This window comes from Eriocheir sinensis, chromosome 43 (genome assembly GCF_024679095.1).
Source record: "Eriocheir sinensis breed Jianghai 21 chromosome 43, ASM2467909v1, whole genome shotgun sequence".
In the NCBI taxonomy this organism is placed as follows: Eukaryota; Metazoa; Arthropoda; class Malacostraca; order Decapoda; family Varunidae; genus Eriocheir; species Eriocheir sinensis.
Window position 1 is genome coordinate 12637910 of NC_066551.1, and position 27254 is coordinate 12665163.

General features: G+C 43.9%; 1 long non-coding RNA gene across 1 annotated transcript in view; it reads right to left on the minus strand.

The window, feature by feature from the left end:
* Positions 1-16174: 16174 nt before the first annotated feature.
* Positions 16175-27254, minus strand: part of LOC127010470 (uncharacterized) — a 38968-nt gene continuing 27888 nt past the window's right edge. The window contains exons 4-7 of the long non-coding RNA XR_007763218.1: positions 26278-26354; positions 25967-26043; positions 25613-25714; positions 16175-16459 (exon numbers count right to left, since the gene is read on the minus strand). This is a non-coding gene — a long non-coding RNA (uncharacterized LOC127010470). The remainder of the gene's footprint in view (positions 16460-25612; positions 25715-25966; positions 26044-26277; positions 26355-27254) is intronic.

Genomic DNA, 27254 nt, shown 5'->3' on the forward strand with positions numbered 1-27254 from the left:
CCCATAGAGGTGTGTGTGTTCTATTTTGACCATTATTTTGTGGCGGCCACTGACCACTAAAAAGTGGCTCGTGTGAAGCCAGCCTTACCGCACTACTCCGGAAAAAAATACCGCACTACAGCAACCGCACTACTGATTTTTCAGTACCGCGCCCACCTTTGCATATCAGGGACTTTTGACAGGATTTTCGTAGAGTTTGGTGCCTTCCAGAGGTACCTTTATGACCCTGGTGGTAGTGTGGCTCTACTTCTGCACCGTGAACGTGGAAACACCATGAAAACCCGATTAATATCCTTTTTGGCCTTTGGAAATAGTTGACGAGAGTGTTGGAGGCGTCTGAGGATACCTACCCAGGTAAGGATACATGTTAACGAAGTAGAGAAACGTAAGTACAGGGCAGAATAAGGCCGGCAACTTGCCTGTCTAGAATGAGGCGGAAGTTTCCCATTAATATGTACGGAAGAGTTTGAACGGCCGGGCACTGAGCAAGCCTCCCCTAAAGTCTCGCGGACGCACAGAAAACCAGTTGTCGAAAGGGTAACTAGGATACATTATTGTGGAGCACTACGGATTCATTTATTTATATATTTTTGCAGCAAGGGAGGCAGTTCAGGGGAAAAAATAAAAACGACAACAAAAATGGGCCACTATGCGCTGCTCCGAGCAGAGGGAAAAAGAGCGAGGCGCCAAAAGCGAGGTGGAGCGAGCGGCGTCTTGATGCTGTCCTCTTCAATGTGAAAAACTCGTGAATACAAACAGATATACAGAGACGATACAAACATGATGACAGGGCGATAGCTGAATGTCAGCTGGTGTGTGAGAGAGAGGGAGAGAGAGAGCAAGAGGGGAAACCAATAGCCAGCAAAAAGTGCTCATCACCAAGAGAGAAAATACCAACATATAAAGACATACACTACTCCCATACAGCTGCTGCTGCTGCTGCTAAGATTAATCCCCATGTATGAGGAACCGGGCCTTGGGCCGTACGGCGGCCCGATAAGGGAGAGTCGAGGCAATGCAAGCTTCGGTAGCGGGTACCGGGGGGCGTCCCCGCCGGCAGGTGCGCGCGGCGGAGGCAAGGGTGCACTGGGCAGCCCGTAGCAGGACCCGGGTGGGCAGCCAGACAGTCAACTTAAAACCGGCGGACCGGAAGGGCGGGCCAAGCTGCTCACTCGAGGAGGACTGGCGTGTCTCTGTCTCCCATACATACACCCACAGAGACATATACACCCTCAAGGACAGACATACACCACTCCCATAGACATATACACCCACATACAGACATACACAACCCATACACCCACAGAAAGACATACACACAAACCTGGACAGACATACAATACTCCCATAGATCTACAGATATATATTTATACTCCCACACTGACAGACATACACCACTTCAATACACCTATAGATATAGACATTTACACCCACATGGATAGACATACACTCACTGACATAGAAGTAAACACATAGGCTTACACCACTTCCATACATCCAAAAGAGACATATACACCCACAAAGAGACATACATCACTCCCATACATACACACCACATAGAGAAATACACCACTCCCCTACACCCACAGAAAGACATATACACCCACATAGACAAACACAACTCCACCACTCCCCTACACTCGCAGAAAAAACATATATACCAACATAGACATACACCACTCACCTACACCCGCAGAAAAAAACATATATACCAACACAGACATACACCACTCACCTACACCCACAGAAAAAACATATACACCCACATACATACACCACTCCCTTACACCCACAGAAAAAAACATATACACCCACATAGACATACACCACTCCCTTACACCCACAGAAAAAAACATATACACCCACATAGACATACACCACTCCCTTACACCCACAGAAAAAACATATACACCCACATAGACATACACCACTCCCTTACGCCCACAGAAAAAACATATACACCCACATAGACATACACCACTCCCTTACGCCCACAGAAAAAACATATACACCCACATAGACATACACCACTCCCTTACGCCCACAGAAAGACATATACACCCACATAGACATACACCACTCCCTTACACCCACAGAAAAAACATATACACCCACATAGACATACACCACTCCCCTACACCCACAGAAAGACATACAACACTCCCCTACACCCAAAGAAAGACATACACCACTCCTCTACACCCTCAGAAAAAAACATATACACCCACATAGACATACACCACTCCCCTACACCCACAGAAAGACATATACACCACTCCCCTACACCCACAGAAAGACATACAACACTTCCCTACACCCACAGAAAGACATACACCACTCCCCTACACCCACAGGAAGACATACACCACTCCCCTACACCCACAGAAAGACATACAACACTTCCCTACACCCACAGAAGGACATACACCACTCCCCTACACCCACAGAAAGACATACACCACTCCCCTACACCCACAGAAAGACATACACCACTCCCCTACACTCACAGAAGGACATACACCACTCCCCTACACCCACAGAAAGACATACACCACTCCCCTACACCCACAGAAAGACATACACCACTCCCCTACACCCACAGAAAGACATATACACCCATTTGGATAGACATAGAATACTCCCATAGATCCACAGAAATACAGGTATACACCCATAATGACAGACATACACCACTTCCATACACTCACTGAAAGACATATACAGCGGGTATTCGATATATGCGAATTCGCTCATATGCGACTAACCTGTATGTACCAAGTATTCGTTTTATGCGAAAAAAATCGCTATTATGCGAGTAGCGGCGCTGGTGCGACTGGTTGGTGAGGTATGGTGGCCGACTCGCACTAGGGGCAGTGGCGTAACACCCGTAGTACCGGGTTGTGGACAAACTCCAAGGGCCTTGGAGGTCGTGGGACGAGAGAGAGAGAGAGAGAGAGAGAGAGAGAGAGAGAGAGAGAGAGAGAGAGAGAGAGAGAGAGAGAGAGAGAGAGAGAGAGAGAGAGAGAGAGAGAGAGAGAGAGAGAGAGAGAGAGAGAGAGAGAGAGAGAGAGAGAGAGAGAGAGAGAGAGAGAGAGAGTGGCGGATTTACATGGAGGCTGCAGCCTCAGGCCCTGGGTATTCAGGGGGCCCCCGATGAGGCAATGATTAAAAAAACAAATAAATTAGTAAAAGAAACAAAACCAACAAAAATAATGTGAAAATATCTTTTTACTTTCCCTAAATTTACTGCTTTTCTCTTCGTATTATTTTCATTTTAGCTAAAATACTATAACTAATGTGTCAACACTGCAACAAACAACAGTGGCAACACTGTACTGCCACTGTGTGGGATCTGTATCTTTCGCGGTTTTCAGAGTGAAATATCAGTGACAAAGCTGTGTTGTGTATATCAGCATGTCCTGTAATAGCCACTGATCACTGTCAGACAGTGATAAAACCCGGTCGTTGCCACAGACATGATTTGTGATGAGTCTTGCAGTGTTGACTTGATCTTTGAAATGAGAAACAAGGCTGGCTGATGGCCGCTCGGTGCATGGCATGGTTCATGGTGGGGTCTGTATTTTAATAACTTATGTGCTGATGGGTAAGAATCCGACTGACTGATATTATAGTGAATACGAGCAACAACATTGTGTTGTGTTTTATCAGCATTCAGCATGCTGTATAATGACGAGTGATCATTGTCGGCAGAAAGTGACAAAACCCCGGTCATTGCCACATACAAAGTGCGATGAGTTTTGCAGCGGTGTTTCTGTACTGAGTGGCATGATGCGTGGCAGGATCCTGCTGTTCTAACAGCTTTTGTGCTGAACAGTGATTATAATGGACTTGTTGGATTTGTGTTGTGGTATAAACCGTAGAATGCAAGGGATGCATGTTTAAAAGATATGGAGATTGCACCTAACCCTCACCCTAATCCTAAGTCCTAACCCAAATCCTAATCCCTTTCCAACCTCCTGAGCTCCCCGCACAACCCCCACTTACTATACCGCCCAAATGCGGCCCTCTGCGGATTCATGACTTGAAAACTTGAATACGCACGATAAATATATTATGTGGCCGTGGTCCATGTGGGAAACTGATCAGCTGGCGTTGTGATGCACGACGTCAAACGTTACACCACCAGGTGCCACCTACGAGGTGCTGTGCCTGTAAGTATGTTTCTCCGTTTACTGCGTCATGGCTGACTGACGTAGTCGATTTTGATCATTTATTGCATGAATATTACATTGTTGACAACTAAAAATAGCATAATTAATAGTTACTATTGCCGGTTTCCTTCATTACTTCATCCCGAATAGGTATGGCTGCCAGCTATATGAACACAGTAATAATATTATAATAGGCTATAATAATAATGTTAATATGATAAGCTAAAATAATATTAGTATAATAGGCTACCTATATAAAATATAACATTAGGATATATCAATGATATAATAGGATATAGTAATTATAATAATGTAATAGGTTACCTATATTAATTTTAATATAATAGGCTGAAATAATATTAATATAATTTGCTCTAACGATAATAATAGTAATAATACCTAATAATAATACACTAATTACTAAAGAATTATGCGCATACTACAGGTTTGACAAGTTTTCCATGAAAATACCTTGCTATTGAAAATTGTGAGCTGTGATTTTTTATTTTTATTTATTTATTTTTTTTTTACAACCGACTACCAGCCCGCGGCCATGGCGCTGCTTCGCTTACCGGCCGCCTCCGGCAAAACTTCACGAACAAAAGTTTGTCCAGGGCCTCCAGTCAGCCTGTTACGCCATTGACTAGGGGGCGGTGGTGCAAATGTTTTCCCGCACTTTCCTCGCCTATAATTAACATTTTCCTCCCTCTGATCCTAAAGTTAATACTCAGGTAGCTAATTATCAGCCTAACTTTGGATGTGTCTCCCCGGAAGCAATCAGCAGCCCTGGGTTGTCAGACTCGGTGAAGCTCTGCCTTGAATAAGGCACACATAGCTTCGAGTGTAGTATCCATGTCCTGATTTCCCTTCAGTAAGAACCAAAATACATATGAATAGACATTACGTGATATAGCAGAAAAAAAACATGCACATTTTAACTGTTGCTTTAGTGCTTTATTATTGTGAAACGATGCCGGAATAAATAGTTAGAGGGTTCGAAAACGGGTCGTGGAACATAACCCCCTAGACTTAATGGGATGACAGGTTTGATATATGCGAATTCTCTTTATGCGAGCTTTTTGCAGAACGTAGCCCTCGCATATAACGAACACCTGGTCTATACCCACTTTGACAGACATACCCCACTCCCATTCACACAAACATAGATATATTCACCCACATAGATAGACATAGAAATAAACACTAACATTGACACATGCAACACTCCCATACACACACAAACACAGACATATACAGTCACTTTGACAAACATACACCACTCCCCTACACCCACAGAAAGACATATACACCCACTTTGACAGACATATAATACTCCTATAGATCCGCAGATATATAGATATACACCCACACTGACAGACATACACAATTCCAATACACCCACAGACATATATTATCCCACATAGATAGACATACACCCAAAGACATAGACATAAACCCTCAGAGAAAGACATACACCCACAGACCCTCAGAGAATGACATACACCCACAGACATAGACATGAACCCTCAGAGAATGACATCCACCCACAGACATAGACATGAACCCTCAGAGAATGACATACACCCACAGACATAGACATGAACCCTCAGAGAAAGACAAACACCCACAGACATAGACATGAACCCTCAGAGAAAGACAAACACCCACAGACATAGACATGAACCCTCAGGGAAAGACAAACACTCACAGACATAGACATATATCAACAAAGATAGACATAAACCCACACAGGTACACATACACCCACAGACATAGACATAAACCCTCAGAGATTGACATACACCCACATACAGAGATACACCCACAGAAACAAACATACACACCCACGTACAAACATACACCACTCCCATACATACACCCACAGAAAGAAGCAAACACACCCACATACAGACATACACCACTCCCATACATACACCCACAGAAAGAAGCAAACACACCCACATACAGACATATACCACTCCCATACATACACCCACAGTAACAGAAAGAAACACTCACACACACCACTCCCACCACCACATACACCACTCCCATACATACACCCACATACAGACATACACATACCCCATGCATACGCCCACAGACAGACATATACACTAACATAGGACACACACACACCACTTAGTACTTGAGAGGGACAGAGATGGATAGATAGACATATAGATTGAGAGGCACACACACACACACCTCTCCACACACACACACAAACCCACACCCCCACACACACACACACACACACACACCCACACACACCCACACACACACACCCACACACACACACACACACACACACACACACACACACACACACACACACACACACACACACACACACACACACACACACACACAGAGAGAGACATAGACTTCTAATATCTCAGACAGGAGAGAGAGAGAGAGAGAGAGAGAGAGAGAGAGAGAGAGAGAGAGAGAGAGAGAGAGAGAGAGAGAGAGAGAGAGAGAGAGAGAGAGAGAGAGAGAGAGAGAGAGAGAGAGAGAGAGAGAGAGAGAGAGAGAGAGAGAGAGAGAGAGAGAGAGAGAGAGAGAGAGAGAGAGAGAGAGAGAGAGAGAGAGAGAGAGAGAGAGAGAGAGAGAGAGAGAGAGAGAGAGAGAGAGAGAGAGAGAGAGAGAGAGAGAGAGAGAGAGAGAGAGAGAGAGAGAGAGAGAGAGAGAGAGAGAGAGAGAGAGAGAGGCAAGGATTGAAACCGTCTTATTGACTGACTGGCTTGGTATGACCTGTGTGGCATAGGAAGTAAAGGAGGGGGATCAAGATAGTAGAGGATGGAGAGCGGAAAGGAGGGAGGGAGGGAGGCAAGAAAGGGCGTCTGACTGTCTCGCAAACTGGCTGGCTGGCTTGGATGGGTTATTATAAGACAATTTGGATGATGTAAATGGGTCTTCCTTTTAGAGTTTTTTGTTTACGTTTTCAAAGGACTATGGATAGGAGGATGAAGGCCTTTTCCGATGATTTTCAAGGCAATAGGAGTAAGAGGACTGACTGATTCTGGGGCTAGGTCATATTAGACGAACTGATGGCTATAAATGGGCCTTCCCTTCAGAATGTTTTTGTTAACGCTTTCATAAAGACTGTGGATGGGAAGCTAAAGCCCTTCTCTAGTGATTTTTAAAGCAATAGGAGGGACGAGACTAGTTGTTTGAGGGTTTGGTTATAATGGACGAGGTGATAGTTTAAATGGGCCTTCCCTTGATTCAGTTGTTGTTTACGGTTTCGAAGTACTGTGGATGGGAAGGTGAAGGACTTTTTTGGTTATTTTGAAGGCAATGAGAAAGACAAGACTGACTGACTTTTAGCTTTGGTTATACTAGACGAGTTGAATGTTCTAAATGGACCTTCTTTTAATGTAGTTTTTGTTTACGCTTTCCAAGTAGGTACTGTGGATGGGAAAATGAAGGCTTGCTCTGGTTATATTGAGGGAAATGAGGAACACGACTGATTTGCTGGCAAGCTAAATTTGTTTTTGTTGCATGAACCAGGATCTCAGGGCCATAAAAGGACCATGTTTTGAGAGCTGATATAACCAAACTGCTACGCTTCTAAGGACGATGTAGAGGTGGACGGACGTCGTGGAGAAATTAGGAGAGAGGAGAGAGATAATTAGCCCTGTGACTTCCTGACTAACCGGCTGCCGTGGTTTGGTTATTTGGACAGGGTGAAACCAATGATGGAACGGGTTTTGAGGGCGCCTACCCACGCTGTAACGCTTCCATAAGATATTGAAGAAGAAGGTGGAAGTCTCGTTTGATGATCCTGTGATTACTGGCGTGGATGGGAGTTATGGCGGGGAGGGAGGGAGGGAGGGAGGAAGAAGGCGGCGGGTTGAGAGGACACAGCTCGACGAATCGGTCAGTGGCGGTGAACATGAGTAGACCAAGACCAAAATAAGACCACAGACCAACATCGAGACCAGACTTAAGAAGAAGAAAAAGGTAGAGTGAATGTGAGAGGGAAGTTTTCTCTTTACTTTGCCTCCGTTTAGAAATTTTAATCATATTCCACTCGCTCGTCCAATAAATCTATGTAATGTTATCGCCTTAATTTCACGTCCGCTCAGACTATACAACTGTGTTCGTTATCGCACAGTTATATTATCAAGGAGACTCAGGATGTCACGTAGTTTTTTTTTCAACAAGGACTTGAAGAAATATCAAAACAGGGGGAGGAGGAGGAGGATATGAAGAGGATTAAGAGAAGGAGGAGGAGGAGGAGGAGGAGGAGGAGGAGGAGGAGGAGGAGGAGGAGGTGGTGGAGGAGGAGGAGGAGGAGGAGGAGGATAAGTAAAGGAATAGGTAAAACGGAAGGGAACAAGAAAGGAAAAGGGAAGCGTTAAGGCAACGAGAAAGTGAAAGTGAAAGGAAGAGGAGGAGGAGGAGGCGAAGCAAAACATAAAAAAGCGCATTACTCAAATAGGACGCCACGTTTAAGTTGCAGAAACGAAAAAAAATATCAAGCTGGTTGTTGAGCACAGCCACTGGCGAGGTCTGGGCTAATGGCCTGTCTTGTGAAAGCCATAAGGTGCCTTACACAACACAGCTCCCTCAGAATGGAGGTCGTTAAAAAAAAGTAAATCGTGTATAGCTGGAGTAAGTAGGAAGACACCTACCGAACGGGCGCAAGCCACTCCCGGTGAGGTATAAATGGGAGGTGAGAAGGGAGCTGAAGCCCTCCAAAGACCCTTCCCATGTCCTCACTAACCGTTTCCCTATTGTCTCACCAACACCGGCGAGTAGTTCAGCATGCTCTCTAAAGACAGATCCTCTCTATCCACACCACACTACATTCACACAACATATACACCTTTTCCCAAAATCCAAATTTCAAAATGGCGCACCTACATCAAGCCTCGGAGTCCCCGCCTGGGTGGGGGGACCACAAATTCCCCCAGGGAGGACTCCCCTTCTGGCTGCCGACCCGAGAGGTGTCTTGATAACTCCTCGAACCTCTTTCTTCTCAATTTCTGCAACATTCGCGGTCTTCGCTCTAATTTTCATTCTGTGGAACACCATCTCTTCCTCTAAACCTCACCTTCTCTTCCTCACCGAAACACAGGTTTCTGAGGCTACTGACAGCAATCTCTACTCTGTTCCCTCCTACTATCTCATTCCTAAATTTCAATCCAGAGCTGGATGTTGCGCCTACGTGCGCAACGACATCACTTGCTCTCGTGTCCACAACCTTGATTCTTCAGAATTTTCCACCATCTGGCTAAGACTTCATTGTCATTCTATTACTAAATACATCTATGCTGTTTATCTCTCACCTAACTCTACTAACGATGTAAAATTCTATGACTATTTGAACTCTAAAGTGGAGCACATCTTGACCCACTCTACCTACGCTGAAATCTCCATTCTAGGAGATTTCAATGTTCACCACCAGCTTTGGCTTTCATCTTCTTTCACTGACCAGCCTGGTGAACAAGCCTACAACTTTGCTATCCTCAACGATCTAGAGCAGTTGGTCCAGCACCTTACACGTATTCCCGACCGTCTTGGAGATCGGCCCAACATTCAAGACCTCTTCCTTACCACAAACCCCTCTGCTTATTCTGTCAAACTGTTCTCTCCGTTGGGCTCCTCCGATCACAATCTTATTTATGTATCATGCCCTATCGCTCCTGTACACCCTCTGGACCTACTGAAGAGGCGATGCTTCTGGCATTTTGCTTCAGCTCGGTGGGACGACCTGAGGATGTACTTTTCCGATATCCCGTGGAATGATTATTGCTTCCAGTATAGAGACCCCTCTGTGTATACTCAGCGCATCACAGAGGTGATTGTCTCTGGAATGGAGGCATACATTCCACATACTTTCTTTACTCCTCACGCTAAAAAGCCTTGGTTTAATCACGCTTGTTATCATGCTGTCAATGATAGAGAGGCAGCTCACAAAAGGTATCAGAGCCTTCAAACTAATGCTAACTATGAACTTTACATTTCTGCCAAGAATCGTGCCAAATCTATTTTCCGACTAACCAAAAACTCTTTCATTAATAGAAAATGCCAAAATCATGCTTTCTCTAACGCTTCCCGTGACTTCTGATATCTAGCCAAACACATCTCCTCCAACTTCACTTCTTACTCTTTCCCTCCACTCCTCAGTCCTGACGGCAAGACTGCCGCCTCATCTGTCTCTAAGGCTGAACTTTTCTCTCAAACTTTTTCTAAAAACTCCACTCTGGACGATTCTGGGCATATTCTTTCTACTCATCCCCCCTCTGACTCCTTTATGCCTGTTATAAAGATTCTTCAAAATTATGTTTTCTATGCCCTCTCTGGCCTCAATCCTCAGAAGGCTTATGGACCTGATGGAGTGCCTCCTATTGTCCTTAAAAACTGTGCCTCCGTGCTGTCATCGTGCCTGGTGAAACTCTTTCGCCTCTGCCTGTCAACATCTCCCTTTCCTTCCTGCTGGAAGTATGCCTTCATACAGCCTGTGCCTAAGAAGGGTGACCGCTCCAATCCCTCAAACTACCGTCCTATACCTTTACTTTCTTGTCTATCTAAAGCTTTTGAATCAATCCTTAACCGGAAGATTCAAAAGCACCTTTCCACTTCTGACCTTCTATCTGATCGCCAGTATGGGATCCGCAAGGGGCGTTCTACTGGTGATCTCCTTGCCTTCCTAACTGAGTCTTGGTCATCCTCTCTTAGCCATTTCGGTGAAACCTTTGCTACTGCGCTGGACATATGAAAAGCTTTTGATAGGGTCTGGCACAAATCTTTGCTTTCCAAACTACCCTCCTACGGTTTCTATCCTTCTCTCTGTACCTTTATCTCCAGTTTCCTTTCTGACCGTTCTATTTTTGCCGTGGTAGGCGGTCACTGTTCTTCCCCTAAACCTATTAACAGTGGTGTCTCACAGGGCCCTTTCCTATCTCCCACTCTCTCTCTGTTGTTCATTGCTCATCTTCTTTCCAAAACGAACTGTCCTATACATTCTTAAGCCGATGACTCCACGCTGCATTACTCAACTTCTTTTAATAGAAGACCCACCCTACAGGAACCTAACAATTCAAGGGTGGAGGCAACGAAACGCTTAGCCTCAGACCTTACTATTATTTCCGACTAGGGGAAGAGAAATCTGGTGTCCTTAAACGCCTCAGAAACACAGTTTCTCCACCTATCCACTCGACACAATCTTCCAGACAACTATCCTCTATTTTTTGACAACACTCAGCTATCACCTTCCTCAACACTAAACATCCTCGGTCTATCCTTAACTCAAAATCTTAACAGGAAACTTCATATCTCATCTCTTACTAAATCAGCTTCCTCGAGGCTGGGCGTTCTGTACCGTCTCCGCCAGTTCTTCTTCCCCGCACAGTTGCTATCCATTTACAGGGGCCTTGACCGCCCTCGTATGGAGTATGCATCTCATGTGTGTGTGTGTGTGGGGGGGGGGGTCCACTCACACAGCTCTCCTTGACAGAATGGAGGCCATGTTGCCTCTCTTTCTATCTTCTATCGATATTTTCATGCTGACTGCTCTTCTGAACTTGCTAACTGCATGCCACCCCTCCTCCCGCGGCCCCGCTGCACACGACTTTCTACTCATGCTCATCCCTATACTGTCCAAACCCCTTATGCAGGATTCAACAAGCATCTTCACTCTTTCATCCCTCAGGCTGGTAAACTCTGGAACAATCTTCCTTCATCTGTATTTCCTCCTGCCTACGACTTGAACTTTTTCAAGAGAAGGGTATCAGGACACCTCTCCTCCCGAAATTGACTTCTCTTTTTTGACACTCCTTTGACCTCTGTTCGGTAGTAGTGAGTAGCGAGCTTTTTTTTCTTTTTTTTCTTTACGCTTTTGAACTGTCTCCTTAGCTGTAAAAAAAAAAATCACTATATAGCTTTTCAAGGTGCTCAGTAGTGGGGGAGGAAGGTCTTGAAGGATGGGTAACTTAAGTGTTCTACAACGCGCCCGAGCAGCCAGTTCTGCACGTCTCTTATTTATGGAAGTGATCTTTTAACTTTCTTCGTTTTGTTTTGTTATCCGTTTATAAGTCCAAGGTTTTCTTCTTAGTTTCACGTCCGCTCAGGCTTTATTTCACACGCCGGCTCTGGCTTGGCAGCAATACAGAGCCAGCTCGGGATTATGAAAGGAGCGCTGAGGGGTTCCTCCATGGCGGAGGATCACATTGATAATCATACATATATATGTTATCAGGGAACTACCTGCAAGACTCGAGACTTCCCTGAACTCATAGTTATTATGGAATGTTATGTTAACCTTAACCTGACGAATGCGTGTAAGAACAGAGGGAGGGGAGGATAAAATCAAAACTTTACGTTACTGCGACGCTACGTTAAAGTCGTACAAATGGTAACATTAATATATGTGAAGTTGGTTGGTGACCACAGCCAATAGCGAGGTCGGGGATAATGGCTTGTTTTATGGAAGACAGGAGCTGTCTTGCACAACACATCTCTTTCAGAATGGAGGTCGTTTGATAAAAAAAACTAATCAGGTTTTCACTGTATAGCTTTTCAAAGGGAAAATAGTGTAAATGTTAAGGGACTGGACGACAGAGAAATTTACTCGTTATGATAGAGGTGATTTTTGACGAGCCAAGTTTATTTATTTATTTTTTTACAACAAAGCAGACAGCTCAAGGGCACCAAAAAGTAAACAAAAATAAAAAAAGCCGCTACTCGCTGCTCCCATTAGGAATCCAAATAGGTGGGCGAAAGAGAGGTCAATTTCGGGAGGAGAGGTGTCCAGATACCCTCCTCTTGAAAGAGTTGAAGTCGTAGGCAAGAGGAAATACAGAAAAAGGAAGGTTGTTTCAGAGTTTACCAGCGTGAGGGATGAAAGAGTGAAGATGCTGGTTAACTCTCGCATGAGGGGTTTGGACAGTATAGGGATGAGCATGAGTAGAAAGTCTTGTGCAGCGGGGCCGCGGAAGGGGGATAGACCGAGGATTTTCAGTGTTGAAGATGGTGACAGCTGAGTGTTGTCGAAGAATAGGGGATAGATGTTTGGAAGATTGTGTCGAGTTGATATGTGGAGAAATTGGGTTTTTGAGGCATTGAAGGACACAAGGTTCCTTTTGCCCCAATCGGAGATGAAAGGTCTGAGGTTAAGCGTTGTGCAGCCTCTAGCCTGGAGTCATGTAATTCCTGTTGAGAGGGTCTTCTGTTGAAAGAAGTTGAATAATGCAGTTTTTTTTATGGAAAGAAGATCATTGATGAATAACAGAAAGAGAGTGGGTGACTGGACAGAGCTCTGTGGAAGAACACTGTTAATAGGTTTAGAGGAAGAACAGTGACCGTCTACCACAGCAGAGATAGAACGGTCTGAAAGGAAACTGGAGATAAAGGAACAGAGAGAAGGGTAGAATCCGAAAGAGGGCAGTTAAGAAAGCAAAGACTTGTGCCAGACTCTATCGAAGACTTTTGATATGTCTAGCAAAACTGAGAAAGTTTCACTAAAACGGCTAAGAGAGGATGACCAAGAATAATTTAAAGGAGCAAGAAGATTGCCAGTAGAACGCACCTTGCTGAACCCAAACTGGCGATCATATGGAAGGCTAGAAATGGAAAGGTGCTTTTGAATCTTCCGGTTAAGGATTGATTCAAAAGCTTTAGATGGACAGGAAAGTAAAGCTATAGGGCGGTAATTTGAGGGATTGGAACGGTCACCCTTATTAGGCACAGTGCTTGAGGAAACGCAACATAGGCTGCCCCAACAACAACCCGCCTTCACAAGGGTGTCTGGAATAAAAGGCCTCTAGATCCGCGTTCCTTTAGAATAGATATTTTTTTTCATGAGGAAACTATTTTACATTACGTAGTCTTAGGGAGTACAGTCCGCGTTAGTGGTGGGAGTTTTAAGGGAAGATGGCTGAAGACTCGAAAAAAGATGATTCGAGAGAAAATGACGACTAATGACAACTGTGTGATGACTGTGGTTGGGTTCATGGCTAAGACAAAGGGCGAACTGTAGGGTGATCATTAATAATTGTACGGGCGCAAGTTTTTGCTCATAGAGACCTGAGCCCATATTACGTGCCCTCTCTTCCTGGGCCATTCCCTTGACATCAGTTCCACGATTTCATTATACCAAACCCCTTTCACGACAAGGTTTTTATGAGACACTTATACACGTTAATAGCTACATCAAACATATTAATTATCTTCGTAGCAAAATGTACATTAATATATGGCATGCATTTATAACAGCAGCATGCTGAAGGATTTTGTTGTTTATATACCCAGTGCTGTGATGTATCTATCGGCGTATTTCTGCCTCTCCTTTACTAAAAGATGTCGCTTATTATCAACTCGTAAAGGAACAGCAGCTCATAAATAGTTTTCCGCTCTTGGTGTGCTCCACATACCTAGGGTACAATTATTTTTATCTTGGGGTATTTGCGCTAAAGAACAACAACACGGCTCAGCACCTGATCGCCGGTAAGACACACCATGCCTCGTGGTCTGTGCAGTATCTGTTTTCGAAAATTTTCGAGATTTTTCACTGTGATATAACAGCTACTCCGATTTTGTGTTCCCTTGAAAACGTGGTCGAGCAGCCTGTCTGTTCTGCTCATCTTGTATTCCAAAGTCAAGTCATGCGCAACTTTGTGGGAGGAGACACGGCAGAGGCGTGGCTTATGCGTGACCCTGCTTAGTGCCAAACTAGAAAATGTAGAAGGAAGATTTAGAAAAACGAGGAAAAGCGGACTATTTAAATCAATCACCTCAACATGCCCCTCCACCCCTTCCACCTCATATCCCACACCGCCGTTTGTAGGCACTGGAATTAAGTCACGCATAGCACAATAAAAAGGTATATTTTTTCGTCAGTTGCTTGCCTGAACACGCTGTGAAAGTAGGCGAGCATGCACATCCAAAGCACATACACGGCCGCACCATTAAGCCCTATTCACACATGGGTGATCTAGGGACGTCAGCGCCACGATCCTGGTTCGTTCTGGTATCGTCGGGATTTGGTGCACTTAAGCCCGTCCAAGAGGTGTGGATTATTTTGACACGACGCTTGTAAGAGTATTTCCCAAATGCTGGACGGAAGCTGCACAACCATAGAGATGCCTGCCACACAGCTGTCCGGTATCTGAACGATCGACGACGATTTAACGTGGTATGTGAACCGTCCTTTCCATAAACGCTAATCCCTAGGTGCGGGAAATGGGAGCAGCACTGACATGTGTTGCTGCCATGATGGACCCATCTCTCTCTCTCTCTCTCTCTCTCTCTCTCTCTCTCTCACACACACACACACACAGACACACACACACACAGACACACACACACACGCATACACACACACACAGAAACACACACACACACAGCCACAGACACACACACACACACACACACACACACACACACACACACACACACACACACACACACACACAGAGAGAGAGAGAGAGAGAGAGAAAAACACACACACACACACACACACACACACACACACACACACACACACACACACACACACACACACACACACACACACACACACACACACACACACACACACACACAGACACACACACACACACACACACACACACACACACACACACACACACACACACACACACACACACACACACACACAAAGGGGGAGAGAGGGGGAGAGGGATAAGGGGAGAAAGATAAAAAGAAAACACACACACACACACACACACACACACACACACACACACACACACACACACACACACACACACACACACACACACACACACACACACACACACACACACACACACACACACACACACACACACACACACACACACACACACACACACACACACACACACAGAGTATTCCACCATGCAATACATAGACAAAACGCTTATAAGGGAACTATTGGGCAGTCTGATCTTAAGTCACCTCGTTTCTCCGTCCCCTTTCTTCCTTCTACTTTTTCATCCCGTTCTCATCTCCTCCCTTCCACCCTCCCGCTGCTGCTTATACGGACTATTTTCCCTCTTCCTTATGTCTTCCCTATTCTGATTTATAGAACCGACCTGAGAAATATGAGGGTGATGCAGGCGGACCTAACGTTCAGAAAACGTAACTTGGATCAACCACGATATATAACCTAACACAACGCACGACAAATCAATACGAAACCCCAAAATGCGTAAGAAGCAGAACAGGCCACTCGCGCACGCCCTACGAGAACACAGAAAAAGCTGAAAAAACAAGTCCCATGGCACATTACCTGAACCTATTGGCATGCACGGGAGAGACCTGCACGTTACCTGTGGGAGAGAAAGGAAGCATGTTAGCAGCCATATAGTAGAGGTTTATTATAAGAAATATTACTATTGCCATTACCATTATTGTAGTTTCGAGGAGGGAATATAACATGTGAGCGATAATAGTTACTTTTATAGACATGCCGCTAGATTTTATAAGTGGTTGTAGCAGTAATAGCAGTAGTAGTAGTAGTAGTAGTAGTAGTAGTAGTAGTAGTAATTGTAGTAGTAGTAGGGGTAGTAGTAGAAGTAGTAGTAGTAGTAGTAGTAGTAGTAGTAGTAGTAGTAGTAGTAGTAGTAGTAGTAGTAGTAGTAGTGTGTATATATATACCGAACGGGCGCAAGCCACTCTCAGTGAGGTATATATGGGAGGTGAGAAGGGAGCTGAAGCCCTCCAAAGACCCTTCCCATGTCCTCACTAACCGTTTCCCTATTGTCTCACCAACACCGGAGAGTAGTTCAGCATGCTCTCTAAAGACAGATCCTCTCTCTATCCACACCACACTACATTCCCACAAAATATACACCTTTTCCCAAAATTGAAATTTCAAAATGGCACACCTACATCATGCTTCGGAGTCCCCGCCTGGGTGGGGACCATAAATTCCCCTAGGGAGGACTCCCCTTCTGGCTGCCGACTTGAGAAGTGTCCTGATAACTCCTCGAACCTCCTCATCAATTTCTGCAGCATTCGCGGTCTCCGTTCTAATTTTCATTCTGTGGAACACCATCTCTCCCCCTCAAAACCTCACCGAAACACAGGTTTCTGAGGCTACGGACAGCAATCTCTACTCAGTTCCCTTCTACTATCTCTATCCTAAATTTCAATCCAAAGCTGGATGTTGCGCCTACGTGCGCAACGGCATCACTTGCTCTCGTGCCCACGACCTTGACTCTTCTGAATTTTCCACCATCTGGCTAAGACTTCATTGTCATTCTATTACTAAATACATCTGCGCTGTTTATCTCTCACCTAACTCTACTATGTCAAATTCTTTGACTATTTGAACTCTAAAGTGGAGCACATCTTGACCCACTCTCCCTTCGCTGAAATCTCCATCCTAGGAGATTTCAATGATCACCACCAGCTTTGGCTTTCATCCTCTTTCACTGACCAGCCTGGTGAACAAGCCTAGAACTTTGCTATCCTCAACGATCTAGAGCAGTTGGTCTAACACCCTACACGTATTCCCAATCGTCTTGGAGACAGGCCCAACATTCTAGACCTCTTCGTTACCTCAAACCCTTCTGCTTATTCTGTGAAACTGTTCTCTCCGTTGGGCTCCTTCGATCACAATCTTATTTCTGCATCCTGTCCTATCGCTCCTGTACACCCTCTGGACCCACCGAAGAGGCGATGCTTCTGGCATTTTGCTTCAGCTCGGTGGGACGACATGAGGATGTACTTTTCCGATTTCCCATGGAATGATTATTGCTTCCAGGATAGAGACCCCTCTGTGTGTGCTCAGCGCATCACAGAGGTGATTGTCTCTGAGATGGAGGCATACATTCCTCGTTCTTTCTCTACTCCTCACGCTAAAAAGCTCTGGTTTAATCACGCTTCTTCTCGTGCTGTCAATGATAGAGAGGCAGCTCACAAAAGGTACCAGAGCCTTCAAACTAATGCTAATTATGAACTTTACATTTCTGCCCGGAATCGTGCCAAATCTATTCTCCGACTAACCAAAAACTCTTTCATTAATAAAAAATGCCAAAACCTTGTTTTCTCTAACTCTTCCCGTGACTTCTGGCATCTAGCCAAAAACATCTCTTCTAACTTCACTTCTTCATCTTTCCCTCCACTCCTCAGTCCTGACGGCAACACTGCCGTCTCATCTATCTCTAAGGCTGAGCTCTTCTCTCAGACTTTTTCTAAAAACTCCACTCTGGATGATTCTGGGCATATTCCTCCTACTCATCCCCCCTCTAACTCCTTTATGCCTGTTATAAAGATTCTTCAAAATGATGTTTTCTATGTCCTCTCTGGCCTCAATCCTCAGAAGGCTTATGGACCTGATGGAGTGCCTCCTATTGTCCTTAAAAACTGTGCCTCCGTGCTGTCACCTGCCTGGTCAAACTCTTTCGCCTCTGCCTGTCAACATCTACGTTTCCTTCCTGCTGGAAGTATGCCTTCATACAGCCTGTGCCTAAGAAGGGTGACCGTTCCAATCCCTTAAACTACCGTCCTATAGCTTTACGTTCTTGTCTATCTAAAGCTTTTGAATCAATCCTTAACCGGAAGATTCAAATGCACCTTTCCACTTCTGACCTTCTATCTGATCGCCAATATGGGTTCCGCAAGGGGCGTTCTACTGGTGATCTCCTAGCCTTCTTAACTGACTCTTGTTCATCCTCTCTTAGTCGTTTCGGTGAAACCTTTGATTTTGCGCTGGACATATGAAAAGCTTTTGATAGGGTCTGGCACAAATCTTTGCTTTCCAAACTACCCTCCTACGGTTTCTATCCTTCTCTCTGTACCTTTATTTCCAGTTTCCTTTCTGACCGTTCTATTTCTGCCGTGGTAGACGATCACTGTTCTCCCCCTAAACCTATTAACAGTGGTGTCCCACAGGGTTCTGTCCTATCTCCCACTCTCTTTCTGGTGTTCATTGATGATCTTCTTTCCAAAACGAACTGTCCTATCCATTCCTACGCCGATGATTCCACGCTGCATTACTCAACTTTTTTTGAAAGAAGACCCACCCTACAGGAACTTAATGACTCAAGGCTGGAGGCTGCAGAACGTTTAGTCTCAGACCTTACTATTATTTCCGATTGGAGCAAGAAGAACCTGGTGTCCTTCAACGCCTCAGAAACACAGTTTCTCCACCTATCCACTCGACACAATCTTCCAAACAACTATCCCCTATTCTTTGACAACACCCAGCTATCACCTTCCTCAACACTAAACATCCTCGGTCTATCCTTAACTCAAAATCTCAACTGGAAACTTCATATCTCATCTCTTACTAAATCAGCTTCCTCGAGGCTGGGCGTTCTGTACCGTCTCCGCCAGTTCTTCTTCCCCGCACAGTTGCTGTCCATATACAGGGGCCTTGTCCGCCCTCGTATGGAGTATGCATCTCATGTGTGGGGGGGCTCCACTCACACAGCTCTCCTGGACAGAGTGGAGGCTAAGGCTCTTCGTCTCATCAGCTCTCCTCCTCATACTGATAGTCTTCTACCTCTCAAATTCCGTCGCAATGTTGCGTCTCTTTCTATCTTCTATCGATATTTCCACGCTGACTGCTCTTCTGAACTTCCTAACTGCATGCCTCCCCCCTTCCGCGGCCCCGCTGCACACGACTTTCTACTCATGCTCATCCCTATACTGTCCAAACCCCTTATGTAAGAGTTAACCAGCATCTTCACTCTTTCATCCCTCACGCTGGTAAACTCTGGAACAATCTTCCTTCATCTGTATCTCCTCCTGCCTACGACTTGAACTCTTTCAAGAAGAGGGTATCAGGACACCTCTCCTCCTGCATTTGACCTTGCTTCTGGACACTTCTTTTGTTTCTTTTTTGGGAGCAGCGAGTAGCGGGCATTTTTATTATAGTTTTCTTTTTTTGTGTGCCCTTGAGATGTCTCCTTTGTTAAAAAAAAAATATCATGTTCCTGATCACAGGTCAGTCAGTCACTCACTCACTCTGTAAGGAATTGGGTTCATATACACTCCTTGGAAGGTCAAACTGGTGCCTGCTATTGTCTATAGCTTTGTTTATTACCAAGCTGTCAATATATATCATGTTCCTTGTCACGGCTCACTCACTCACTCACTCACTGACTCACTCTGTTAGGAATTGGGTTCATATACACTCCTAGGAAGGTCATACTGGTGCCAGCTACTGTCTATAGCAGTGTTTAATGGGGTCCGGGACACCTGAGGTCATCTAACTAAACTATCTTGTACTGCGACGAAACTAAGTAGGTATCTATGTTGCCTACATTTTGTACGAGCCAGAACAATGTAAGTATACTTTATGTATACTAATACGTATACATGTGCTTATACGTGTAGCGACACTTAAAATTACACAGCACCATTAATACATAGCCAATCACTTTCTTTTTTTGGCTGTGAATAGTCTTTAGGTATGCTTAGAGCGCTATAGAAAATATTCTGAAAGTTTCCCATATAAAAAGGCATAATGGTATTTCTTTTATTATGTTCGTTGAACATCGCGTAAAATCGTTTTTTTGTCACTTTTTCCTGTTAATACTCCTATCTCCTTCACCCTATCAACAATTTCTAATCAAGGGTCCCAAGCTACTTGTACAATCAACATTCCCTCTACTTTTTACGTAGATCTGATTGATTTTAGATTTTCTGCGATTAAAAAAATAAATAAAAAATATAAAAAAAGAAACAAAATTTAACCTTTAGCCCGGTAGCTGCGGGGATCATGTTTCGAAAAGGCCCCTCTAAGCGAACTAATGAGAAAAAATCATCACTCACAAAAAAACATTTCATATTATATATCAACGCATTTGTGATCAGGTTATGCATAATCTATTTTTTGGGGGGTTTATATCATGGCAAAAATTTGGCCCCCGTCGCTGGTACACGGTAAAGCCACAAATTTGGCCCGTCGCTGGTACACGGTAAAGCCACAAATTTGGCCCGTCGCTGCTACACGGTAAAGCCACAAATTTGGCCCGTCGCTGCTACCGGACTAACTCGGTCCATTTAAACCCGCGCCAGACATGTAAAATTTGCGCTACGAGGAAAACATTGATCGGGGATTATTACTAGATGGTATAAGAGCTTTTTAAATCAAGTTTTGCAAAATGGTATATTTTGACAAAAACACCCCTCCCCAGGTGTCGCGTACGTCCTTAAGACTAAGCTTTGAATATATATCATTTTCCTTTTCACGGCTCAGTCACATAGTCACTCACTCACTCACTCACTCTGTAAGGAATTGAGTTCATATACACACCTAGGAAGGTCATACTGGTGCCAGCTAATGTCTATAGCTGTGTTTAACCCTTTAAGTGCTATGGCCGGGCATGGATGAGTTGTATGGTAAGACTAAATATATATATATATATATATATATATATATATATATATATATATATATATATATATATATATATATATATATATATATATATATATATATATATATATATATATATATATATATATATATATGCACAAATATGTTACTCTTTCTTTCAATGTAATGATAAACCCTATATAATAAAATAATAGGAAAAAATAATTAGCTGCACTTCATTTGATGAAATGGGAAATAAATACTACAAAATGAACTCGCATTATGATGACGTCATCGGGAACGACATTCATGCATGACTATATAAATCTTGTGTGTGTGAAGTCAGCGAGATTATGAAAAAAAATCACACAATCAATTGTCTATATTTTTAATAAACGCTAAAATCCTAAGAGAAGTATTAACAAGTGGCCAGACATATAATTCAAAGTTGCACGAGATAGACGACAGACGACGCGATATAGCCTATTGTTTGGGTAGAGACGATGCTTGGCCAGCGCTGCACTGCTGCTTTCTTTCATTCATCACTGTCGAGTGAATTATATACATCTGATCAAAATAATAATATATATAATTTGTAGGTATGAATAGTGAAGCGACCCCTACTCCGCCCCGGCGATTCTTTAAATGAATGTGGGTGGCTACATAACCTATCATTCCAATACGTTTCTCTTTGCCACATTCACATAAAGCGTTTAAAATTAAGTAGTTTTATAAAAGTCGGTAGAGAATGTTTCCCCGAGGATAGTTGCCAGATATCGCCAGCCTACGCCCCGTGTCCGAAAGATTATGAAAAATGTGTTAACACTTCGTAGCGCGACTGTACATAACACAATATTAATAATGTTAATGTAAGGGTGGTGATGTTACCAAAACTCTGATACCTTTCCACAGCATTTATTTCAAACAAGTCGCTATGCAAATGTATATTAGGTAGTTAAAATTGATATATAAAATTATGATATGAACAGAAGTACCGGTATTTGCTTCAACTTTGAAACTTGAAAAAAATCAACATATTACTTCATATTACAACCAAGAAAAATTATATACCTATTTAAACTTGCTTAGTACAGTAATTGAGTAATATCATTCACCATGCCTGCCGTGCATAAGGAAACAAGTTATTGTAATATAATGAAAATTATTTTTACTCAGTACTTTAAGCAAATCACTTTTAAATTGTAATGTAAAAACATTAATAAAGTAATATCCTTCACCATGCCTACCGTGCATAAGACAGTAAATTAGTAGAAGACTTGAGAGTCTGATAAACTTTCTGTACACTACCATTTCTAGTAGCATCTGGGATCACCACAAGAACGAGAAAATTGTCAACTTCTAACATATTAAGACCGGTATGTTTTCACAAAGCAAGGCTAAATTATAAGTAACAGACTACTAGAAGTATTTGTTCTCCATACAGGAGATGACAGTTGGGCAGTAAACAAAGTTGTAAACATGAGGGTTACGGTATGTCTTTAGTTTTGTGGTACCAGTGTCCAGTATTTAATGAAGATTAATCACATTTATACTTTATAAATAATCGGCCGATTCTTGGTTACCGATTAATAGGTAATCGGCCAAATTGCTTATCGGTGCAATCCTAGAGACAAGCAGGATGGCACCACTGCAAACACTTGCCTCTACCATAACAGCTTACCGGTGCCATAGGCAGTCGTCGGTTTGACACAAAGTCATTCCAGCGATATCCCATGATTCTGCGTAGACACTTATTACCAAAGGCATCAATCTGCCTCTCCAAGTCTCCATTTAGTGTCCATGTCTCCCAACCATAGAGTAAGACAGGGAGCACAAGGTACTTGAAGATCCGGATCTTAGTCCTTCTGCACAGGTACTGACAACGCTGAGCGAGTCCATAACACCGTGGGCCAGACCAATCCGTCGCAAGACTTCCTGGCCAGACTCACCGTTGTTATGAATTACGCTACCAAGATACGTGAAGCTTTCTGAGATCTCAACGTCCTCGCCACACTCATGAACAGACTGTACTGTGTCATTCAGCAAGCCTCCAAACACCTGTGCCTTGGTCTTGGAACAGGAGACCTGGAGTCCCAAGGGGTTCCCCTCCTCGTGCAGTGCCTCGAGAGCCATCACCAAGACCTCCAGCGACCATGCCAGGATTACTGCATCATCACCAAAAACAAGGTCAGTGACCCTGGTATTGCCAATGGATGCTCTGCAATGACTCTGGTCCACAACCCTGCCCAGTACGCAGCCTATACAAGTGTTGAAAAGCGATGGGGCAAGGGCACAGCCCTGCCTCACTCCCGCATTCACGGGAAAGAAGCTGGACAAGCCCCCCCCACACTTCACAGCACTCTGTCCCAGAATACAGGCCAGTCAGCAGACCAATAGTCCTCGCAGGAATCCCACGGAGTCGCAGAAGATCCCAGAGTGCCTCACGATGCACTGAATTAAACGCCTTCTTGAGATCAACATAGGCTGCAAGCATCCCCTGTCCAAACTCACGTCGGCGCTCCACCAGCACGTGCACAACATTTTGAGTAATTATTATTAAGCTTTTAAAATAAAAGAGTAGCTGTAATTTGAGCTGAGCTATTAGATTAATAGTAGTTATAACTGTTGGTGGAATTGAGGTTTTAAATCAAATAATTGTAATTCAGCCTAACCCTCTCGCGCACGATGACATATTTTGCGTCATCAGGGGTAAGAGGTCCTGGCACACGGTGACGCAAAATGCCTCATAAACTTTAAAAAATTGATTAAGAAATAAGCTTTCGGTGAAAATGCATCAAATTTGGGAGCTTCATTTGTCGGGATAAGTTTCTTAATGGTAACATATGGCAACATTTCTAAGGAGCGTAGATGAGGAGCTTTAAGCGATTTATTTTTTTTAGCCTACTGTGACGGAAGAAGAAAAAAATAAAGTTTTCTTGGTGTAACTCGGGAACTATTTGGCGTATGAAGATTTTGAGGATACCATAATAGTCCTCACTAAGCTCCGCTTCGAAACATATATTCAGATAAAAAAAGTTGGCCCATAAGATTTCGAGCTAGCGAGTGGGGAAGAGCTGGTACTTAGGATTTGTTGTCTACAATACTCTATACGGAGACATGAAACAAGTCTGCATTGTTTATATATTAAAAGGTCCTCTATTTTTATTTGTGGATGTTCTAGTACAGGTTTTTATGAAGCCATTGATATCAAATTTTTTTGGGGTACAATACATCTGTGAGGGTAAAATATGACCGGGAATGTGGAGTATCGCGGCGGCAAAAAAAAAGGCCGGTCGGGCCAGAGAAATGCATGATGAGGTGTGTGTGTGTGTGGGGGGGGGGGGGGGCCACGGGCCTTTGCCAAAGGCAAAGCAGGGAGCCGACAGACTGACTTTATCGGCGATCAAAATCTAGCCGACCAAGTCGGTCTGTTGACAAGGACTGGCGTGTCTCTGATGCATGATGAGTGGAATAGTTTACTTTTTACAACTCTTAACCCTCTCCCGCACTGAACGTTTGCAATATGCATGATGAGTGGAATAGAAACTTATTGGAAACTTTCGGTGCGGGAGAGGGTTAAGAGTTGTAAAAAGTAAACTGACTCATGCAAAAAATATTATCATGAGTAAATACAATCATCATATATATAAAGAAAAAAGTGCCCACCACCTCAGTCAATTTGGTGGAGGAGACTTAAAAATCCCTCCCTGACACTTACCCTGGCGGTGGTAAGGGTATACAATATACATCTACATATTAGCGACATTTCACAGGAGGTTTAATACATTATGTTAGTATTTTAGCCTTAATTAATACATACTAACTAACAGCTTACAGAATATTGAAAACTTAAAAAAAAAAAAGCTAAAAGTTTTAAACCATACATTGCATTCTGGCAGAGACACAGGTCAGTCAGGTGTCATGTTAGGTCTTGCTCGAGTTCATTATGTTTGGTTGCAATTGAATAACACTAAACTTCCTAGCGATTTGATCATACCTCGGACAATACATTGCATCAGAAGCACACGTTAGGTTTTATAAGGTAATGATTCTTGCTGTAAACAGAACCAGCTCATGGGTAATATATATGACAACAACATTGCCCACATAGCTGTGTGCTGGATAATCATAAACAGCATGCATTACTTACCAACTGACGCCGGGGCAGGTCATGACGTGCGGGGCGGGGCAGGGCGGGGCGTCAGGGAGTGGACCTCCAGTATTGAAAAGTCACCCATTCAGCGCACGGTTTCTGTAGAATAGCACCATCCCCATAATAAAGGGCATCATATAGGTACTGACGAGAGCAGTAGTACCAATGAATCAAGGTACAGACGGAATACGAGAGATTTTTAAAGCAAATTCTCAGACGGGGTTAGATTAGGTTAGTTTCTTTTTTTATTAATAGTAAAGGAAGCAGTTCAAGGGTAACTATGCACGAACACAACAAAGCCCACACAGCTATAGGCTTGTGCAACCATCAACAGTGGTATGCATCTCTTACCAATTTATGCTGGGAGGTCATGACGCAGGGCAGGGTGGGTCGTCTCAGACATCGAAGAGTCAGTCATTTAGGAGTTTCTGGAAAATATAACCTTATAAATAATAACCGGCATCATATTTTTTTTTATCAGAAATGAACAGTCAGTGTCACAAAAATGGTAGGCAAAGCTAATATACATAACTACTACTCCCAAGGTTAGGTTAGAATTGTTTTGAATCTTACAGTAAAGGAATACAAGTCAAGGGTATATATAAGAACACACCCCACATAGCTATGGACTGGAATATCCATTAAGAGCATGCATTTCTTACCAATTTATGCCAGGGGGGCGGGCAGGTCATGATGGTGGGTTGGGGCGGGGCGGGGCATCTCAGGCATGTAGTGGTTTCTGTAAAATATACCAAATCCAAGGAATTACCAGACTTAAACCACTATTACACCAGCCCACCACTCACGACACACCACAAAAAATGTCCACATATGCAAACTAACCCCTCCTCCCAACCCAGCAGGGGGCTTCGTGGTGCAGTGGTTAGCACACTCGGCTCACAAACAAGAGAACCCGGGTTCGATTCCCACGACAGCCTTCCACGCCCGTGCACACGTGGATATATGAAACGAGTGCAGGAAAGATGTATTATAGCCGTGAAAAAGAAAAATATGTCACGGGTTAGGTTTCTGCCCTAAGCCCGCCACGAAAAATATAGATCCCTATTTTCTCACAAACGAAGCCACTTAAGATAACGCCCGTAAGCCCATGTCAAGCTTCCACGCCCGTGCACACGTGGATATATGAAAAGAGTGCAGGAAAGATGTATTGTAGCCGTGAAAACGAAAAATATGTCACGGGTTAGGGTTCTGCCCCAAGCCCGCCACGAAAAATATATATCCTTATTTTCTCACAAACAAAGCTACTTACGATCACGCCCATAAGCCCACGACAGCCTTCCACGCCCGTGCACACGTGGATACATGAGACGAGTGCAGAAAAGATGTATTTTAGCCGTGAAAACGAAAAATATGTTACGGGGTACAACTCAAACTGCCCGCCGAGAATATATTACCTTGTTTTCTGTAATATTACATTATCTACGCTAACGCCAGTGTAGGCAAGCCTTTCCCCATCGACAGCGAATGCGTGGGGCGTTGTGGCGTCTCTTGCAAACGATAATTAGTGACAAAACGTAAGAAAAAACTGTCTGGACGGGGCTGGGCTCAGGTCAGCCCCGTCATGGCCCCCAAGGAAGCGGGTGTTAAGAATAGCTCCTAAGGGGGTAATTAACGCTTG